At 35.3% G+C, this 23,144-nt stretch overlaps 1 non-coding gene across 1 annotated transcript; it reads right to left on the bottom strand.

Annotated features, from left to right (window-relative positions):
• Window positions 1–236: 236 nt before the first annotated feature.
• On the bottom strand, window positions 237–343 carry LOC131173598 (small nucleolar RNA R71). Its single transcript, XR_009143911.1, has one exon. It is a non-coding gene; the product is annotated as a small nucleolar RNA R71 (small nucleolar RNA).
• Between the last annotated feature and the right edge of the window lie 22,801 nt (window positions 344–23,144).

Here is a 23,144-nt window from a genome sequence, read left to right as displayed (position 1 = left end):
TTGGAGGTAGTCCACTTGAAAATCCTCATTCTCATTTGAAGAAATTTTTGATGATATGTGGCACACAAAGACAACCTGGAGTTTCTAATGAAGTTATTCGGCTCACCTTATTTCCATTCTCTCTTCGGGATTCAGCATTGGAGTGGTATGACTCACTTCCACAAGCTATTATAGCTACTTGGGAGCAGCTATCTCAAGCTTTTCTATCTCAATTTTTCCCACCTGGGAAAACTACTCATTTGAGGAATTTGATGGTAGCTTTTAAACCAAGGGATGATGAAACTTTGTATGAATCTTGGATGAGATTTAAGGAGCTTGAAAGGCAATGTCCTCATCATGAAATACCGAAATGGATGATTGTTCAAAATTTCTACACCAGAGTTACTCCAGCCATAAGAAACACAATTGATTCACAAGCAGGAGGAGATTTCATGAGAATGACAAGTGAAGAATGCTATGATCTATTAGAGAAGATTGCTCATAATACCCATTTATGGGGAAATCCTAGAGCACTTGAGCCAAAGAAAGCTGGGATCTATGAACTTGACTCAGTTAGCTACATGAATGCAAGATTTGACCAGTTGACTCAGCTTCTTAGTGATCTTTGCACAAAGGCAACAACCTCAACTCCTACAACTATGCAACAAGTTGCCTTCACAAATGGAACTCAAAGTTGTGGAGTTGATTACTCTTCTTATGGTGATGATTATTTGCAAGAACTAGCTGCTTATGCAGGAGGTTATCAACAGAAACCTATGGGAAATTCATACTCTAATGTGAACAACTCAACATGGAGACCACAAGCAACTTTTGCTCAACAAGGCCAAAGCTCAAATTATGCTCATAACCAGCAGTATATGCAGCAAAATAGGCCTCAATTTCAGCCTCAATTTCAGCCCACAAGGCAGCCACAACCTGGATATCAAGCAAGAGCACAACAATCCCTTCCATCTCATGAATCGAAGCCAACCTTGGAAAGCATGATGGAGAAATTTTTTGCTGAACAAAGCAAGATGAATAGCAAATTGGAGGAAGAAATGCAACACATGAGACAAACCATGGATCAATTACAAGTCCACAACCGCATGTTGGAGACTCAATTGGCGCAACAAGCAAGCTCATCAGGAAGCAATTCCTATGGGAAACTACCTAGCCAACCACAAAACCCTCATGAGCAATGTAAGTTTGTAACCTTGAGGAGTGGTAAAAAAGTTGGTCAAGAAAGTGAAAACAAGAGAGAAGAAAAAGAGAGCACAAAAGAAGAAAATTCAGTTGAGAGCAAGAAAAATGAAAAAGAAGAAGAAAGCAAAAGTGAGCAAGATGAGAGAGAGAAACCATACATCCCACCTGAACCTTACAAGCCCACCCTTCCCTACCCTCAAAGATTCATCAAGCACAAGCTAGACAAACAATTTGGCAAGTTCCTTGAAGTGCTAAAGAAATTGTATATCAATGTGCCATTCACTGAGGCACTATCCCAAATGCCGAGTTATGCCAAGTTTTTGAAGGAGATTCTTTCCAATAAGAGAAGGCTAGAAGATTATGACACCATCAATTTAGGAGAGCAATGCAGTGCTATAATTCAGAAGAAGTTACCTCCCAAACTCAAAGATCCGGGTGTGTTTTCCATCCCTTGTCATATTGGTGATAATTGTGTGGCAAATGCCTTATGTGACCTTGGAGCTAGCGTCAGCCTAATGCCACTTTCAATATATGAGAAGTTGAATATGGGAGAATTGAAGCCCACAAACATGTATCTATCATTGGCTGACCGTTCAATTAAGTATCCGGAAGGCATTCTTGAAAATGTGCCTATCAAGGTTGGGAAATTTTACATTCCGGTGGACTTTGTCATTTTGGATATGGAAGAAGACACAAAAGTTCCTATCTTATTGGGAAGACCCTTTTTGGCAATAGCTGGTGCATTAATTGATGTGAAGGGTGAGCAATTGACACTTAGAGTGGGAGATGATCAAATGATATTCAACATCAATCCAGCCATGAAAAGGAAACATGAAGAAGTTGAGTCTTGTTTGCGGGTAGACATTATTGATGAGATTGTTCAAGAGCATTTTAGAAAAAGCTATCCACAAGACCCACTTGAAAATTGCTTAGTCCATGGTGGGAGCATTGATGATGATAATCATAACATGGCTACTTTTGCACAACACTTGGAGAGTTCTCCACCACATCCTGAAGCCACAATTTTTCAACTTGAAGGAGTACAAAATTTAGAGATTAAACCACCATCATTAAAGGTAGAGGATGCCCCAAAGGTAGATCTTAAACCTCTTCCTTCCAACCTCAGGTATGCTTTTCTTGGACCGAATGAAACATATCCAGTTATAATTAATGCATGTTTGACTGATATTGAGATTGACAAATTGTTGAGAGTTTTGAGAAAATATATAAGAGTTTTGGGTTATGCAATTGATGATATAAAGGGAATTAGTCCAACAGTTTGTATGCATAGGATTTTCCTTGAGCCAAATAGTAAACCTTCCATTGAACACCAAAGAAGATTGAATCCTACAATGAAGGATGTTGTGAAAAAGGAAATCCTAAAATTACTAGTCTTTGGAATTATTTACCCTATTTACGATAAAGGAGTGGGTTAGTCCTGTGCATGTTGTACCAAAAAAGGTGGAGTGACAAGTTGTTAAAAATGAGAATAATGAATTGATACCCACTAGAATCAAGTAGGTTGGAGAATGTGCATAGACTATAGGAAGTTGAACAATGCCACAAGAAAAGACCATTTTCCCCTTCCTTTTATGGACCAAATGTTAGAAAGATTAGCCAAGCATTCATTCTTTTGTTACTTAGATGGATATTCTGGTTTCTTTCAAATTCCAATCCATCCTGATGACCAAGAAAAAACTACCTTTACCTGTCCCTATGGCACCTTTGCCTATCGAAGGATGCCATTTGGATTGTGTAATGCGCCTGGCACATTTCAAAGGTGCATAATGGCCATTTTTTCTGATTTTATTGAAGAAATTATGGAGGTCTTCATGGATGACTTTTCAGTATATGGCACTAATTTTGATTCATGCTTGACTAATTTGTCTAAAATCTTGCAGAGGTGTGCTGATAATGATTTGGTGTTGAATTGGGAGAAATGCCACTTTATGGTCCAAGAGGGAATCGTTTTAGGGCATTTGATCTCAAATAGGGGAATTGAAGTGGATAGAGCTAAAATAGAAATTATTGAAAAAATGCCACCTCCAACCACTGTCAAAGGAGTGCGGAGTTTCCTTGGACATGCCGGGTTTTACCGGCGATTTATTCAGGATTTTTCTAAACTTGCTAAACCCTTAACAAATCTTTTGAATCATGATGTTAAATTTGATTTTAATCAAGATTGTATGGTTGCTTTTTGCAGGTTAAAGATTGAATTAACAACAGCTCCTATCATGCAACCCCCGGATTGGACTTTGCCATTCGAAATCATGTGTGATGCAAGTGAGTTTGCTGTTGGAGCTGTCCTTGGCCAGCGAAAAGATAGAAAACCTTATGCCATTTACTATGCAAGCCGAACCCTTGATGAAGCTCAAGTTAATTATGCCACAACTGAAAAGGAGTTCCTTGCGGTAGTATTTGCACTCAATAAATTTCGTTCTTATTTGGTCAACTCAAAGGTAATAGTTTTCACTGATCATGCAGCAATAAGGTATTTAATGAGCAAGAAAGAAGCTAAATCTAGGTTGATTAGATGGATTTTATTACTTCAAGAATTTGATTTGGAAATAAGAGATAAAAAGGGTGTTGAAAATGTGGTAGCTAATCACCTTTCTAGGATGAAAACTGAAAATAAAGATGATGAAATTGTGCCAATTGATGAGTTTTTCATGAATGAGCAGTTGTATATGTTGAATTCTACACTTCCATGGTTTGCTGATATTGTGAATTTCTTGTCTTGTGGTGTCTTGCCACCTGATTTATCTTGGCAGCAAAAGAAAAGATTCTTGCATGATATTAAATTTTATTCTTGGGAAGAACCTCTTTTGTTTAGAAGATGTAATGATGGAATAATTAGGAGATGTATACCAGAGGAAGAAATAAATGATGTTATTTACCATTGTCATTCCTCTGAATATGGTGGTCATTTTAGTGTCTCAAAAACTGTTGAAAAGGTCTTGACATCAGGTTTCTATTGGCCTAATATGTTTAAACATGTGAGAAATTTTGTAAGCAAGTGTGATAGGTGCCAAAGGGTAGGCAACATTTCCAAAAGAGATGAGATGCCTCAACAATCCATATTAGAAGTTGAATTATTTGACGTGTGGGGAATTGATTTCATGGGGCCATTTCCATCTTCTTATGGAAATAAATATATCTTGGTAGGGGTGGACTATGTATCTAAATGGGTAGAAGCTGTTGCTACACCTACCAATGATGCAAAAGTTGTGGTAAAATTTCTGAAAAAATTTGTTTTGACCAGGTTTGGTGCCCCACGTGCCATAATCAGTGATGGTGGTAGCCATTTTTGCAACCACCAATTTGAAAAATTGATGAGAAAATATGGGGTAAAGCATAGGATTGCCACACCATATCACCCTCAAACAAATGGCCAAGTAGAAATCACAAATAGAGAAATCAAGCAAATCTTGGAGAAAACTATCAATAAGTCCAGAAAAGATTGGTCCCTTAAATTAGATGACACTCTTTGGGCATATAGAATAGCATTTAAAACCCCCATAGGAACTACACCTTATAGGTTAGTTTTTGGGAAATCATGCCATTTGCCCGTAGAGTTAGAACATAAAGCTTATTGGGCCATTAGAGCAATCAATTTTGATTTACAAGCTGCTGGACACAGAAGACTTTTGCAACTTGATGAATTAGAAGAATTCAGACTTGATGCTTATGAAAATGCTAGGATCTATAAAGAAATAACTAAAAAATGGCATGATAAGCATATCAAGAAAAAGGACTTTAAAGGAGATTTGGTTCTCTTATTCAATTCAAGGTTAAAATTTTTTCCGGGAAAATTAAAATCAAGGTGGTCAGGTCCATTCAAAATTGTGAAAGTTTTACCTCATGGTGCTGTAGAAATTTTTGGTGAAAAATCTGGTAATTTCAAGGTAAATGGGCAAAGATTGAGGCATTATTCAGCTGGTGAGCCAATTGAGAAAATAGCAACTTGCTATCTCTCTCATTCTCCATAACATTTTGAGTGAGTATGGTCAAGCTAAAGACCTAAACTTAGCATTTTCATTAATTCTTTATTTCTTTCATATATATATTTGTTTTAAATTTTTCTATACTCCTTATTCAGAGTTTAACATTGTTCTAATTTCTTTGTGCAGATGGGATGCAATGCATTACAAGCAAATGAGCAATAAAAATTTTTATTTTTAGCTTTAAATTTTGGCTTTAAATTTTAGTTTCAAATTTGTTCACTTATAATTTTCATCTCTCTTTTGTTGAGTATTTGCTGGTTCATATTGCTGGATTCATTGCCCTTTTGGTTAATTTTAAGAGAAAATTCTTCCAAATTTTGACATCTTGGTTTAACAAGAAAATTATTTGAATATGGATGTGTGAATTGGTGCTTTGAAAAATTATTTTGTGTAAGTATTTGATGCACATAACAAGTTGAACAATTAGAATTCATGTTATAAAGGTTTAATCATTCAAAATCTAATTTGTTTCAATTTTTTTTAGGTGCTATGAAATTCGGACATTTTTGGGCAGCAGACTGCACAACTTGCGGCATAACCGGGATAAAAACTCCCTTCACTGGAATGGGCCAACAGCAAAACCCAAAGCCTTAAAACCGTACCCCATAAACCCAAGCCCAAAATTAAACCTAAAACCCAGCCAACTAAAACCCAAAACCTAAAGGCCCTAACCCGATAACCCACTACCTTCTTCTCCCTCCCGACATCACTCCCGACACAACCCTTCCCTCCCGCCGTCGCCTTCATCCTCAACGGCCGCCATTCTTCCCATACTTCTCTTTCTCTGATCAAGACCCTCCATTTCGCCATGTCTGACTCTCCATTATCATTCGAAAACTCGCCTCCCCACTCCTCACACACGCCGCAGCCCCAAACCACCCCACCCATGCACGCCGACCCATCGCCGGCCCATTCTGCTGACGCTCCGATCGCCACCTTCAAGAAGAAAAAGGCAAAAAGTATCAAACCTCACAAATCGACGGGCGGCGTCAAGCGGAAACAACCCGAACCGGCCACACAACAATCCCCAATCCCGCCTCCAATGCCCGCCGCGCCTGCTGAATGACGTGGCATTCCGAAATCAGCGGTCAAGCGCCCCGGTACATCTAAAGGTAACCTCGCATTCCCCTCCTCCTTGCCTACTGCTACACATTGGATATTACCTACTGCCGACATGAAGAAAAATAAGGCAAGAGTTGCAGCCCGACAAATGGTTCAAACTCGGTATTTGGATGTGTCTACACTTAAAACCTTGAAGATTTATGATGAAATGCAGACTCTGTTAGATGCTTTAGGTTGGGTGCGATTCGCACATAAATAGGAACTGGTCTACCCCATTTTAGTGCAGGAGTTTATGGCCTCCCTGTCTACTAATGAGCATAAAATTGCCTTGGACAATGACTTGACGATCAAATTTAGATGCCTTGGACAAAATAGGGTGCTGTCTATGGATAATTTTCACCATATATTTGGCTTTCCACCTGATGGTCTGTTCAAAATACCTACTAGCCAATGGGACTATAATGCGTGTGAATTTTGGAAGCGAATTGCACCTTCAGCAGGTAACTTCAAACCAGGACACAGTAAGGCCTCCAAGATTGAGAATCATGCCTTGAGACTGCTTCAGCGCCTAATTGCAAATACAGTTTTAGGCAGAGGATCTAGTGTCAGCACAATGTCACAATATGATCTCTTCTTTTTGTGGTGTGCAAAAACTGGCAAAAGAGCTTCCCCTGGTTATTATTTCTGCCGCCATGTGATCCGCCAGACCACTAGAGGTACTGGTAGCATTGTTTTTGGAGGTTTGGTCACACCTATTGCACATTATTTTGGGTTTAATCCTCAAATGTACAAGTGTCCTGCTCTTCCAACTGGTTTGTTATTTTTGGATGGACCTCATCTAGCCAACCAAAAATTTTGTATAAAAAATGAAGCTACCAAGCAGTATGAGATTCCTGCACTAACAGACAAACCACCTGGTTCTCCTACTGCCATTAGTTCCTCCTCAGCATCTGAGCGACCATTTGTGCAGCCTTCCACACAACCTTCACGCCGAGCTCCACCAGCCGCTCAACCTGCTTCATCAACAGCTTCTGGACCATCCATAGCAACTCTTTTGACATTCATGGAGAATCTCAGTGATGAGATCTATTCTTTTCGACAAATGACGGATGTCAATTTTCAGACACTACGAGATTTAGCTGACATATATTTGGATCGAAGTGCTGAAATGCAAGACGAATTGAAAGTCATGCGAGCTAAGCTGGAGAAGATCGAAACAAACCAAGCACTGATTTTGAACATTATCTCTCCACAGCAGCCACCACAAGCACCACCACCCCCACAAGATGGCAAGGGCAAAGGACTTCTCGTGCCCGACTGACCAGCTTTTATTCTCCATTTACATTTCATGTCTTTAATTTCGTTGCTTAATTAATTAGTATTTTGAACTTGTTTAGTTAATATTTTGCTTGTGTTGTTTTTTTTATTTTTTTATTTTTTACTTGAACCCTTTACTTATCCAGTTTTTTTTAGTTCCTCATAAAATACATTTTTCTTTTATATCTTTAGTACATCGCTCACTTGTTTTGATTTGCTACTTCGGATTTACATTTGATGATTATATTTTTGAGCTTAACTTCCTATTTCAACTTTTTGAGTTTAATTGATTTAATGGATTCCATTGCACTGTTTCTTTTGCAATGAGTGCAGCAGCTGTCCAAATTTTATCTAATTAAATTGGCTGCACTTCAATAAGGTAACACTTCTTATCTCAGCTTGTGTCATTTTCAACACAAGTTGTGCTATCGCTTATGCAACAGGGTAATAATTCTTTATGCGCATATAGCCAAATTATCCCATTCCTTGCACTCTTTTAACATTGAGGACAATGTTCATTCTGAGTATGGGGGAGAGGGTAAATTTTTTGCAAAAATTATTTTTTCCTTTTTCATTTGCATATAGTGACATACTCATTCATTACTTCATACTTGTACATATTCACATACATACACTTGCATATAGCTTCATATACTTAGTTATGCATACTTAGTTACATATAGGTTGACTATACATTTACACTCATGCATTTCATTTACTCATTTAAAATTTTTGAATTTTTAAACCAGTCTTTGAACTCCATAAGCCACTTATTCAAGCAATCCAACTTGCCTTTAGATGGTTAGTGGAATGAAAGTTCCAGCTGGGTACAAAGTCTTAAGCATTATTCTTTCTCTTACTTAATAGCTGAAAATTAATACATTCATCTAGGTATGCAGATTCTGATTAGTTATTTTGAGTTTTGAGTGTCTGGATAAGCCTTTAAGGAAGAAAATGGTCCTTGTCGTCTCACCATTCCTAGAACAAGCATCTTAGATCTTTCAAAGCGAAATTTTTAACTTGCATTTGATAAGAATATGATTTAGGCATTCCTTCATATTTTAAACCTCGCATTTAGCCTTAACCTACCTTAATCTCATTTTAACCCTTGCAAACCCCCTTGAACCTTAATTCCCTAATTTCTTTGGAACCCAAATCATTTACCTAGCCATTAAACCTAAACACTACCACCTATTATGAGAATAATATTTTAACAATTAAGTGCATAAAAAAAATAATAAAATAAAATAAAATAAATAATGATATATAAAAAAAAAACTTGGAGGATTGAAACATCTTGAAAAGTACTAGAGTAATTATGAAAAGTTGATAAAAAAAAAATAGTCACAAAAATATCCCAAAGGTAATTTTGGGTGTGACGTGAAATAGGGACACATACAAAATAAAAAATATATTATAAAAGTAGTCCCTTTATTGTGTTAGCACTTAAGATTCATTGCGAATTTCTTTCCTCTTGATAAAAAAAAATTACTATTATAAAAAAAAAAAAAGAAAGAAAGAAAGATGCACTTTGAGTTTCATGATTAATATTATTCTCATATTTTGTTTACCTTATTCCCTTTCTTTGTTAACCACAATTTTACCCTATTTGACCCCATTACAACCCTTAAAAAGACCTAATGATTCTTTGAAAAATGCTTGTTACATTAGTAGAGTTAGATCTTTTATGCTTGTATATGGGTTTGGCAATATAATCTTCCATACATTACTCACCATCTGTTTGAGACACATTGGCTATCTATTTCATTTAGGTTTGTTTTGGCACAATTGACTCTTGTAGCTGGTTGGTATTTATTGCTTAGGTTGATTGGTTAATTCTTAGCTATTCTGTAATTGTTGAGAGTGCTTGCTTCATTCTTTGTGCTTTTGCTGGTGGGAACTTGGAATGTTGGTGGCTAGAGGTAAGTTGGTGGTTTGGATTAGTGATTTTTGTGTTTTCAAAGACTGATTCTATTCCCTTCCAAATGAGTTTTAATGAAATTTTTGCTTGAGGACAAGCAAGAGTTTGAGTATGGGGGAATTTGATGCATGCATTTAATATCATCATTTAGGAGTAATTTTTGCACATAATTTACCCTTGTTCATTATTATTATTATAGATATTAGTATATATTTAGTCAACTTTACAATTTTCACATTTCTTAGTTTAATTTTTGGAATTTATTTGTTTTGTAGGTTAAATCTGGAGAAATTTGATGAATTTTGATCAGAGTAGCTATTTGGAGGAGATTAAAGTCGAATTGCAAAAATTTTGAAGTTGAGTAAAATGGTAGAGCGACACAACTGCGGCTGACAACCGAATTAGCTTATGTCGCAGTTGTGTCGATCGTCGATATTCACGCCGAAGCGACACAACCATAACACAACCCACGACACAACCGGCTTATGTCATTTTTACTGGAAATAATTGACGTGGCATTTCCGTTACTCCAGCTTTTTACCTCACTTTCTCTGGAACCTTCCCCCTTTTACCCATTCTAGGGCAGACCCTTAGCCTATATAAAGCCTCATTTTATCATTATCTTTTCATAGAGAGCAAGGGAGGCAAATTCGGAAAAGTTAGAAAGAGAGAAGGAGGAGCACTTTCTGCATTCTTTTTCCAGCAGCTGCAGATCACGTTTTCTGCACTTTTGTGCAGCAGAATCTGCTGCAAATTTGCTGGGTTTTTCTACCCCTTTAGCTTACATTTCCATTATTTCTTCATTTCTTCATTTGGGTTTGTCTTTAAACAATGATTTGTGAGTAGTTGATTGAGATTCTAGAGATGGGTTTGTAAATATTGATTTGTATTGTGGTTTTGAACTGATTTAGCCATTTAAATGGGATTTGTTACATTTTGATTTATTGCTTGTGAGCTTGTTGCCTTGCTTGATGAATGGGCCCTCATTAAGTTAAGTTTTAATCCTTAATAGATGGACTGAAAAGTGAATATTGGGGATGGATAATCTTGCAATAAACTTTATTTTCTTGGTGTTAGAAATAAGCTAAGAAGATTAAGGGGAACTTTCCAAAAATCAATTAGAGCATTAATTGGGTTTTTGTTAGGTTTGAAATACCGTGAAAACAGGGTTTGATTTAATGAAAACCAACTTTGAGATGCTTGAAAAAGGTTTCAAAAATTTAAGAATTGATTTCCCTCAAAATTGCAATTCTCATGTGTTTGGCTAAATTAGGGATAAACCACATGCAAACAATATTGAAAATCCAATCTCTAGAATCAATTTAATTTTCATTGAATTTAGATTTAAATCCTCCAAATCTCATAAATAGCAATTTCAATTTAAATCCAATTTAAATTTAAATCCAATTTAAATCCAATCTCTAGAATCACTTTATTTTTATTGAATTTAGATTTAATTCCTCTCAAATTTCATAAATAGAAATTTCAAATTAATTTTTGGTAATCTAGTTTAATTAATTTTAGTTAATTGATTGATTTAGTTTTAATTCCTCAAATACCAATTTTAATTCCAAATTTCATTTTACATCTTTAATTTTTGTCTTAATTTGAAATTTCATTTTACATCTTTAATTTTTGTCATTCTAATTAGCTTATACTTTTATTTCCAATTTAAGCACAATTCCCTGTGGGATCGATATCATTTTTTTTTAAAAAACTATACTACTGTGACCCGTGCACTTGCGGACACACCGTATCACTTGCAAAATGAAGTAAACAACAGGCCTATAAATAGGCTTTACACAATAACAAATTAGCAAAAGAAGAGCAGCAAAATACTAGCATAAAGTAGAAAATAAAGGAACAGAATTAAAAACATCCAACTCCGTAAAAAAGCACTAATATTTCGGTAACTGACTTTGAATCATTCTGCAACACTCCCTCTTGATTCAAAGTTACAGACACCAAGTTGGAGCTTAAAATAAACATGTTTATGCGGTAGGAAGGGACTTTATCAAAATATCTACCACCTGCTCATTTGTGTTGCAGTACTTCAAAATGATTGATTCATTTGACACAAGATCTCGAATGAAATGAACTCGAATATCTATATGCTTGGTTCTTCCATGAAAAGCTGGATTTTTGGACATAGAAATTACGGCTTGATTTTTACAATAAATTTCAGTTGCTTCCTGCTGTTCTTGATAGACATCAGCTAGAATTCTTCTTAACCATAAGGCTTAACATGCTGATGAACTTGCAGTTGTATATTCTGCTTCAGATGAAAACAAGGTTGTTGTTGTTTGCTTCTTTGAACTCCAGCACACAGCAGCTGATCCAAGACTAAAAACATAACTAGATGTGCTTCTTCTATCCTCCAAACACCCAGGCCAATCACTATCAGTATAGCCAAATAATTTGAACTCTAAAACATGATCATACCATATCCTAAAATCGACTATTCTAGCAATATAACGTAGAACCCTTTTTGCAGCTCCAAAATGATGCTTTGATGGACAATGCATGAACCTAGAAATAACTCTAACAGTAAAAGAAATATCAGGTTGCGTATTAATCAAGTAGATTAAGCCTCTAACCAAACTTCTAAAACTCCTCGCATCCTCTGGTTCAGTACCATTATTAACTTGCAATTTTTCATTTAAATTCATTGGTGTGGCTGCAATTTTACAACCCAAAATGTTAAACCTTTTAAGCAAATCAGCAGCATATTTCTTCTTTGGCACAAAGATGACATCCTCAACTTGCTTCACCTCAAGCCCAAGAAAGTATTGTAACTCTCCAAGATCTGTCATTTTGAATTTCTTTTCCATGGAAGCTTTGAATTCATTAATAAGAGGAGAAGAAGATCCCATATAAATCATATCATCCACATAGAGGCAAATAATGAGAAAATCATTTGTACCTTTGCGATGCCCCTCACCCGTCTACAGTATAGCCGAGCGAGGAGTGCCACATTCGGTGCCGGAGCACCCTATCTTATCCTGTCATGTCCATTGTTAATTTTAAACTTTATAGAAAACATGTGGAATTTTTTTTTTCTGTGTGAAAACCCGGGCAGAGCCTCCTCTGTTTTATTGGCATCTAGCGAGTTCTAATAATTACCTGTTAAAAACAATTTCATCTCTTTACATGTCATATCATGTCATTTCTACTCATACCATTCCAAGTTCATTCATTCATTCATATAGAAATTCATATGCATAAATTTATAACTTTATTTACAATCCAAAATATGTAATTACAATTTTTATTTACATCACAAACTAGTAATTACATCATGATTATACACAATGAATCAAAATACTAGTCTATACATGGGCCCTACCAAAATACAAAAGACTAATGAGGTGAACTCTGAACTGTATGCAGATCTGGTCAACTGCGATCGGAACACTACTGTGGCAGCTGCTACTATGGCGGCTGCTGATCTTCAGTACCTACGCGATGGAAAAACTAACGCACTAAGCAAATTGCTTAGTGGTGCATAATTTTAAGGAATAATAACTGAATAATTAAAAGTAATAGCTCCATGTAGAATTTTGCACTTCTAGGTCAATTATATATTTTATTGCACTTTGGAAAAAATTTACTTATCAAGATCTTATCTGTGCATATATCTTATTTTCAGTTTCCTTAAACTCATATCAGTGAAATTATCATCAATTCTAAGACAGTTATAAACTTCCTACACTTTGGGAATAGTTAAATTTAACAGTATCTTTTCTATTCATTTTTTATATAGTCTAAGTCATTTATGACTTTTCTGTACTTTGAAAATTAATTAATTATCAGTATCTTTTCTGTGTATTAATTTCATTCTCTGGCTTTTTAAACTCATATTAGAGTCTTTAGAATAGTATCAGCATATTTTATGTCATATCGGTGTATTTCATGTCATATCTGCATATTTGTGCCCAAGTAACCTATAACAAACTATAATGTTGGATATACGGGAGTATACGGGTTAGACAGCCATATGTCTACCCTGTATACATCTATTAGGCATGAGGCCAGCTATGAGGCACGAGACTAGCTGTCAGGCACGAGGCTAGAAATAAGGTTAGGCACAATGGCCAATGAGTAGGCATATAGCCTGTAGAACAATCATAACAGACATATATTATTAGTTCATGATTTGCTCTATAAGCAGTACTGCTATCTGTGATCCCTAATTGGTATACCAATCGATCCAACTGTATAAATATAAGCCTAGGTTTACTATGGGCAATTAAGTATTAATAATCATTTAACAGAATTTATATGTCCATGTATCGTGGGAAAATGAGTCCCGCATAACTATTTTATGTGATTTGGCATATATTGACTTATTAGGAATAAGCCAACAATTTATATCAAGAACCTTTCTTTAGGTTCAATTTTTTTTTTGTATCTTAATTTTTGCAAATCAATTTGAACAATTTATTTGGACAACTTGTAGTAACATTTATGCCTAGTATTTTTCATAGAATTTGTTGACCTATGTCTTATAGTCATTTAGAAATTTTAATTGTAATTTTTCAAGCCTTATGGAATTATTTATAGTCACATTATTGGCTTGAATTCAAATAGCCCATATTAACATGGTTTCCATTTAAGTCAACAGCTTTGACCTTAAATTTAGGCTTCATACATTTATAATTTGAGAAGGATGTCTAAAACAAAGTTTTAGGTTTGTTTGGTAGCTTTCCATATTGGTATGGCTCATTTCAATTGAAAACTTCTAGTGGGAAATATGCTTAAATGAATTTGCAGGGTTTAATGGTCACTTGTACCATTTCCAATTTTTGTACACCAACTTTAACATATCCATTTGATCAGTTTGTAGCCATTGTTTGGCCCCCACTTCCTTCATGGAAGTTGTTCCTCTATGTCTTGTCTTTATTTTCCCTTTTGAATCATGTCAATTGGATGTTCAGAACTCAAGTTATGGTCGGACAATCATAACTGATTCATTTTCAGATTCTGGTTCCTTAACTAGGCAGCTTTTAGACTTAAATTTTACCTAATTAATGGAACATGTTGCAGTCACTTTTAGGCATGGTGATCTTCAGTGAAATTGTTGTCTTATGTCCTATGATCATTAACAAATTTGAATAACAATTTTTCAAGTTTTTTGGAATTATTTATGGCCAATTAACTGACTTGGACTCATATACCTTATGCTAATAGGTGTTCAGTTCAGGTCAGTGACTGCAGGTCACTTTTTGAGATTCTTAACTTCATAATTTGAGGAAGGTTCTTAAAACAAAGTTGTAGCCCTGTCTCTTATGTTTCTGGAAAGGTATGGCTCATCCCAATTGGATTTTTCTAGTGAGAGTTATGACTAAAAGATTGTTCTGGGGTCAAGTAAAGTTTGGTCAGATTTCAGGTTTTGATGTAGTGACTTGTTCAAACTATTTGACCTAGTTCTCTTGATTTCTGGGTTTTAGTCAAAATACCAATTTTGTAGATCTATGTATTGTGGACATTTTGCCACTAGTTTCATTACATTTGAGTTCTTGTAGACCAAGTTATGGACATTTTGCCAAAACTGGTTGGGTAAGTTTATGTCCAGCAGTTTCTGGACAACCTAATTCTGGACAGTTTTGTGACCTAACATGGGCTAGCAATTTGGTTTGGTTTAAGGCATTCTAGGTTTAGTGGTCTTCATGAAAATTGTAGCCCTATATCTAAGCTTTCCAATGGTATCAAATTCAAGTCATTTGGACCAGTATAGAGGGAGTTATGACCAAATAAATATGTACTATTCATTTGGTCATTTTCTGGGTTTTGTGCAGGGTCATCCGGATTTGGGTAGAAAATTGGTCAAGTTTTGGACAGAATTTGAGCATGGTTTCTTCATGGAAAATGGGCCATTTGGGTCTAGTTTCACCTCCAATTGGTCTCATACCAATTGGAGTCACACAATTTCAGTTATGGTTCACCAAACACATTGGACTCATTGAGTCCCAAACCTACAGAAAATGGCACTCCCAATATTCAATCTCCTCCAACTTCCTTACTTCAATTTGACATTCAAAACACTTCTAAATATCATCAACACATCTCAATAATCCCAATTGCAAGGTATAATACAAAAGTACCAAAGTTAGGTCAAATCCTAACTCCCAATTTCAACCTCATGAAACTTCAATGTAAATCAACTTCTAATACTTATAAATGCATAAATCAACATCAATAAATCACTTTATACACACTAAAGTCATCAAAGTCCATTACTTGCCATGAGTACCGAAAATTCACTCCCCTCATAACTCACAAATTTCTTTTAGTTTCTTACAAAATTCACTTTATTTTAACTTTAACTCAAGGATTAATAAAGGGAGAAAGGAATATTAGGCACTAACCTCTTATGACCTAACTTCAAACTTCAACTTTTCTTCTTCTTATGGGTATCTAAAGCTTCCTTATGGAGTGGGCTAAATTTTTAATGAAGGGAACTATGGGTTTTGGTGAGGAGAAAGCTTGGGAAATCAAGCTTTAAGGAAAACAAAAATGGTGGAAGGGAGCATCCATGGCAGCTGGCTCAAAGGAGAGAGAAGAGGTGGAGAAGAAGATGAGTTAGGTAGGTTTTGTCATCTTGTGTCTATTTATATACATATACTTATTGTACTTTAATTTTTCAAAATGTCATTAGCCTTTTCATTTTCTTTTCTTTTCTTTTCTTTTTCTTTTCTCTTATTCTTCTTCCTAATTAAACTCATAATTTTTAACTTATATTAATTATTTCATTCTCTAAATTTTATTTTGACATTTAGATCAAAATTCACATCTGAGGGTGAAATGACTAAAATACCCTTCTAGTGCATATCGGATTATTTTTATTATTTTTGTACCAATTAATAAATTCTCTTAAATTTTATTTTATTTTCTCTAAATTTTCTTTAACATCTTTAATGTCATTTTTACCTAAATAAACCTTTAATTAGTCCCAAAATTATTTTCCTATATTTTTTTAACATTTATTCCTTCAATTTATGTCTCATCATTATAGTTTAAGTGTAGTCCCAAACAGTCTGACTGTCCAAACAGACATTAGTCGTCGGAACAATAGAATGTACGGACTACCTACGGTGAGGGCGTTACAACCTTGCTTCTTACCATAAAGATTGGGCTCATTCTTACTTCTTTCAAAGCCATTTTGGAGAAAGTAAGTATTAATTTTGTTGTACCATGCACGCAGCGGTGCTGCTTGATCCATAGAGAGCTTTTCAGAGCTTATAAACTTTCTCCTCTTTGCCTTTAACTATGAATCCTTCAGGCTGAACAATGTAAACCTCTTCTTGCAATTCGCCATTTAGAAATGTTGATTTAACATCAAACTGATACACGGTCCTTTTCAAATATGCAGCCAATGCCAAGATCATTCTGACTGTCTCAAACAGTGCAACTGGAGAGAAAATATCATCATAATCCACTCCTGGTTGTTGTGAATAGCCTTTCACTACCAATTGTGCTTTGTGCTTTTGAATACCGCAATCTGTTTGAAACTTGGTTCAAAAGACCCATTTGACTCCAATTACTTTCCTATCTTTGGGAAGATCTACAAGCTTCCACGTCTCATTTCGTTGAATTGCTACAAGTTCCTCCTTCATTACATTGCGCCACTTTTCTTTTTCTACTGCTTCTTCATAATTTATTAGATCAGCAACAAACAAGGCCTGTGTAGACTCATAAATTTCAGCCAATGATCTGAATTTCCTTGGAGGAGTGTCATCTTCAGATGAACTTCTGCTATTTGAAGATGACAAGTTTGGTGAAGTTGGAGGATATGAACTTGAAGAATTTGGGGAAGGAGGCTGTTGGACTTCAGTCTGTGGAGCTTCATTTAAGACTTCAAACTGAACACCATCTGAATTTTCTTCCCAAATCTAGCTTGCTTCCTCATTAAAAATAACATTCCTTTTAATAATAACTTTGCCATCAATGGGATTATTCAGCCTATATGCTTTAGATTGAGAAAAATAACCAATAAAAATGCATTTTGTTGATTTATCATTAAGTTTACTGTGATTATGTGATTCAATTAAAGTATAGGCAATGGAGCCAAAAACTTTTAATTGGCTTAACCACGATTTCCTCCTACACTAAGCCTCATATGGTATTTGATTCAAAACAGCCTTTGTTGGGGATAAATTGAGCAAGTATACTGTCGTTGTTACTGCTTCTACCCAAAACTAGTATGGAACTCCTTCAGTTTTCAGCAAAATTCTCGCCATCTCAACAACTGTTTGATTTTTACGTTCAATGACATCGTTCTACTCTGGAGTGTATGGAGCAGTCAGCTCTCTTTGCAAAATTGATTAAATTCCTACAATACAAACTCACCACCCCTATCTGTGCACAGCGCCTTGATGCAACTTCTAGTTTGCTTCTCCACAAGTGTCTTGAACTTTTTAAAGTTCTCAAATGTTTCTGACTTGGATTGCAAAAAATACACCCTGCTCATCCAGCTATAGTCATCTGTAAATAACAAAAAATATCTGCTCCCACCAAACGATTATGTTTTCATGGGACCAACCAAGTCAGCATGCACAAGCTCAAGACAACTAGATGCCCTTCTAGACTTCCTTATAGGAAATGGTTTCTTACATTGTTTTCCATATACACACCCTTCACATACATCTAAAGACTCAATTTTAGGCAACCCAAAAACCATTTCCTTTTGACTCAATAATTTCAGACCTTTTACATTTAAATGCCCATACCGTAAATGCCATAATCTTGACTCACTAGCTTCTTTAACAATAAGTGCATGGCTTTCAACACTAGAAATTTCAAGTGGGAATAATTTGTTTGGTGTCATGCGAACATCAACTATACTTTTGATCTGATTTTTTATCTCTAATCACGCAAGACACATCATCAAATATAATAGAATATCCAGTAGCCATGAGTTGCCCAACACTCAATAAATTTTGTGACAAACTAGGAATGTAATAGACATCATAAAGAAGCTTTACATTACCATAATTGTTTTTTATTGCCACAGTACCTTTGCCTTCCACTTGAATCTTCTTGCTGTCTCCAAGTGTTACTTTTTGTTTGAAAGTGTCATCAAGCTCCTTGAATAGTAACCGTACACCAGTCATGTGATTAAAGCATCCGTTGTCCAGGAACCAAATGCTGCTGTCAATAATTTCTTCTTGATGAGCCATGAAAAGCTTGAGCTCCTCCTCTTCTTGTTCTGCATTATTTGCTTATTCTTATTTTTTTCTTTTCTAGCAGTCAGCTTTTATATGCCCAAACTGCTTACAATAGTAGCATTGAACACCACTTTTGTTACCTCCCTACTGCTATTTTTGATTTTGGTGCTCATCACCTCGTTCTCGTCCTCTGCCGCGACCACCTCTTCTATGAAATCCACCTCTACCACGTCCTCTACTGCTTGCTTCTCTTTGCTCATTTTTCTTGTGTGATGCCTCCCCCTTCATATGAAAAGCCTTTTCTTCATTCTTCTCATCTAACCTATTCAGTCTTGCCTCATGGGATTGTAGTGACCCCATCAATTCATCAAATGAGTAGGTAGCCAAGTCTTTGGATTTTTCTATAGTTGCTACTACATGATCAAAATTTGGAGTCAAACTCTGCAACACTTTTACAACTATGGTTTGATCAAAAATCTTTTCTGCATAGGACCTCATTTGATTAACAATTGTTGTTATTCTAGACAAAAACTCTTGCACTGATTCTCCACTTTTCATATGCAAGGTTTCAAAATCTCAGCGAAGAGTTTAAAGTTTCACCGTGATTACCTTCGAGGAGCCTTGGAACACTGTCTGCAAAGTAGTCCAAGCCTCTTTAGTAGTAGTTGTTGCTGCAATTTTTGAGAAAATTGACTCATATACTGCTTGCTGAATGAAGAATAATGCGTTCGAGTCTTTCTTCTTATTCTCTCTTAGCCTGGCCTCTTCATCTGGATCAGCAAATCCATTCTCAACCAAGTCCACAGATTTTGAGACTTGAATAATGTCTTCATCTTAATACTCCAAAACTCATAGCTTTCACCTTTGAAAACTGGAATTGCTGGCTGAGAAATGCTCACAACATTGCCGTTAGTTGCCATAAATCTTTACGCCCAGTTACAAACAAACCTGGCTCTAATACCACAAATGTTGGAAATCTGCAGTAAATGCAAGAGGCTACTGCACAAGACTTTTATCAGATAGATGGTGACAAAAAAAATCTGCAGTAGGCTTGAGCTGATTTAGGAATTAAACAAAGCAACAAAAAAATGGAGGAATTATAGTAGAAAGACGAGATATAGTTGACTGAAGTTGCTATTTTATTCACTTGCAAAATGAAGTAAACAACAGGCCTATAAATAGGCTTTACACAATAACAAATTAGCGAAAGAAGAGCAGCAAAATACTAGCATAAAGTAGAAAATAAAGGAACTGAATTAACAACATCTAACTCAATAAAAAAAAACTAATATTTTGGTAACTGACTTTGAATCATTCTCCAACAGTTCTTTGAAGGCTCTTGCAACTACAGATCCTTTGTATCCTGCTTAGGAGATATGTAACACTATGGTGTTATCATGGTTAACCCATTCTTTATCTCAGTTAATTACTCACACTGTGATTTGGATTGATAAGGCAGCAGATGTATGGAAAGATTTGAAGGAAAGGTTTTCTTAGGGAGACATCCTTCAAATTTTAGATATGCAGGAAGAGATTTATTCTCTCAAGCAAGGTGATCAAACAATTACTGAATATTTTACAGAATTAAAGATATTGTGGGATGAATTAATGAATTTTAGACCTATTCCTAATTATTCTTTGTGCAAATCGTTATAACCGTGGTTCACTGCTGAAAGGTACAGAGTATTTGGATCATGATTATGTAATAAGATTTTTGAAGGGTCTGAATGATCAATATATCGATGTTAGATCTCAAATAATGATGCTGGATTCATTTCCACAATCAACAAAGCATTTTCTTTAGTTGTTCAATAAGAAAGACAGATCAGTTCCTCAGGTAATCAAATTGAACCCAAAGTGCTTGTTAATAAAGCTATTAGAGGTAATCAATAAGAATTCAAGCCAAAGTCATTTTTTAGTGGTCTAAGATCATTCACTAATAATGGTCCAAGACCAGCTGCACCTTCTGTTGACACAAGGCTTTGTACTTTTTGTGGGAAGCCAAGGCATACTTTGGAAACATGCTATAAGAAGCATGGCTATCCACCAGGTTTTAAAAGATATTCTGTTACTACCAATTATGTTAGTACAGATGATGATCCTACTATTGTTCTTCAGCATTCTGAAGGTGCTCCTATTAGTCAATCCCAAGGGAGTCTTGGTAATATTCCTAGTTTTGGTTTCATTCAAGATCAATACCAAGGTTTGCTGGCCCTTCAAGCTTCACAAATTAATTCATCTATTGCTTCTAACTCAGTTCATTATCCTCCTGTTGTCACACCTTACGGCTCCGTAAGGCATAGCATGATCCCGTAGTATACCTAATGAATTACCAAACTTTGTCTACTGATAACCCATTAAATACACTACAAGAGATTTTAAACATTTTCTTATTTCTTTTTACAGTAGTGAGCACTTTTGATAGGTGTTAAAAAAAATTTTTTAACTGAAGTGAAATCAAATAACAAATCTAAAGTATCAATAATTTCTATAAAAATTTCGGCAGAGTGCCATCCGTATTTAGAGCAAAACAGTTTTTCAAAAACCTATAAAATGCACTTCCAATATATTTGTTCAATTCCAAACTCTAATATGGTTCAACTCAAATCAGTGTCCTCAACACAGTTCAAACTCAATTCAATAACATTTTCAGCAATTTCAAAGATAAAGTGCAAAATAAATGAGTATTTCAAAAACTAAAATAAGAGAATTGTAATACAACATTTTGATAGGCCAAAATAATTTATAACTTTATTTTACAACTTTAGTTTATAACTGCTCAAGACCAAGTACAATATATACATACAGTTCACATACATTACAACAAAAATTACAAAAAGGTGGTATACTCAATATACCCGACAGAATCCCAAAAGTTTAGCATAAGCAGCCTATTCTACTACTTTATCTGTTTGTCTACCTGCGACAACAATGAAAAAGCTATCGCTGAGCCAATGTCTCAGTGGTGCACAATATTAAGAAAATACAATTTAAAACCATAAACAATAAATCACATAAACTATGGATACTTAAAATCATAGTTAAATTCAAAAGACAGAGAATGTCATAAAGAATTAAATTCCATTTCACAATGTCTCAATAAATACCAATAAATCACACACACAGCTTAATCATGATTCCAAAGTCCAATTCATCCCAAAAGCCAATGGCTAATGAGGAATAACATAGCTAGCTAGCAATTATATGAGTACTTATCCTATTCATCCTCAACTGGCACACACATTAACACTTCAGCCAGAGAGGGAATTCAAAGCCAATTCATCCCACTAGACAAGCTAACGAGGAATTCAATCAATATACATGATAGCTGTGGTTTCAAACCATTTGCAGTATTTTTCAAGCAATAAGTATCCATCAAATTTCATTCAAATAAAATTTTCACAATTTAAGCAATAACATACAAATTGTCATAATATATTTCAATTGAAAATTCAAAAGAAATAACTGTTGCACACAAACCTCTGATGAGTAGCCTCTTGGCCTTGACTCAGTGGTTCTTTCCCCTTCTCTGAGTCTTTGCTAACTGAAACACATAATTTAAAGTATTTCAGTACTCATTTAAATTGTTTCTAATAATAAGGTTCAATAATTAAATTTTATTAATACTATTACTTTCATTAGTCAACCTATAATGTTGACCTTTAATACACACTAGGTGAATTAATTTTAATATTACCAATATGTCACATTTTATAGTCCTTTAGTATTGGTATATGTTACTAATTTCATTTTCAAGTGTATTGCATTTTATTGCAATTTATCGGATTTTGGTATGCTGTTTTAACCTAGCTGGATGACCTAGTTTCCTTAGTTTCTAGGTTCTAGTCAGAATTACAAACTTGTAGGTCTATGTCTTATTGAACTTTTGCCACAAATTTTAGGTCATTTGGAGTTTACTAGACCAAGTTATGGTCATTTTACCAATGCTGAATAGGTTGCACTAAAATGGCAAACTTAGGTAATTTTTAGGTCACTTCTAATTCTGGTAGGTTTTATACCCAAATTTTTGCAAGCATTTTGACTTACTTATGGTCATTTCTGGGTTTTGTGATCTCTACAAAAGATGTAGCCCTATGTCTAAGCTTTCCAATGGTATAAATTTCAGGTCATTTGGACCTGTTTTGAGTGAGTTATGGCCAAAAGACTGACTGCTGTTCAAATAGTCAATTTCTGGGTTACCAAGTTTGTAATTTCGGATTAGGTCAGTTGTCACTTTCCGGACAGAATTTTGGTAGGCTTTCAACATGAAAGTTGGCACATTTTGTGCCTAATTTCACCTCCAATTGGCTTCATACCAATTGGAGTCACACAATTCCATTTATAGCCTAAAATACATACTGCCTTTAACATATTTCTAAAGCACCAACCAATCACACATTCAACTAGCTATAACTTCACTTCCCAAACCTAATTCTGCATTTGTATCATACCACAACCATTCATCACTTTACATTATAATCACTTTGGGCA

Source organism: Hevea brasiliensis, chromosome 14, assembly GCF_030052815.1.
Source record: "Hevea brasiliensis isolate MT/VB/25A 57/8 chromosome 14, ASM3005281v1, whole genome shotgun sequence".
In the NCBI taxonomy this organism is placed as follows: domain Eukaryota; kingdom Viridiplantae; phylum Streptophyta; class Magnoliopsida; order Malpighiales; family Euphorbiaceae; genus Hevea; species Hevea brasiliensis.
Note: the sequence above shows the minus strand (reverse complement) of the source record. Positions and strands in the feature narration are given on the sequence as shown.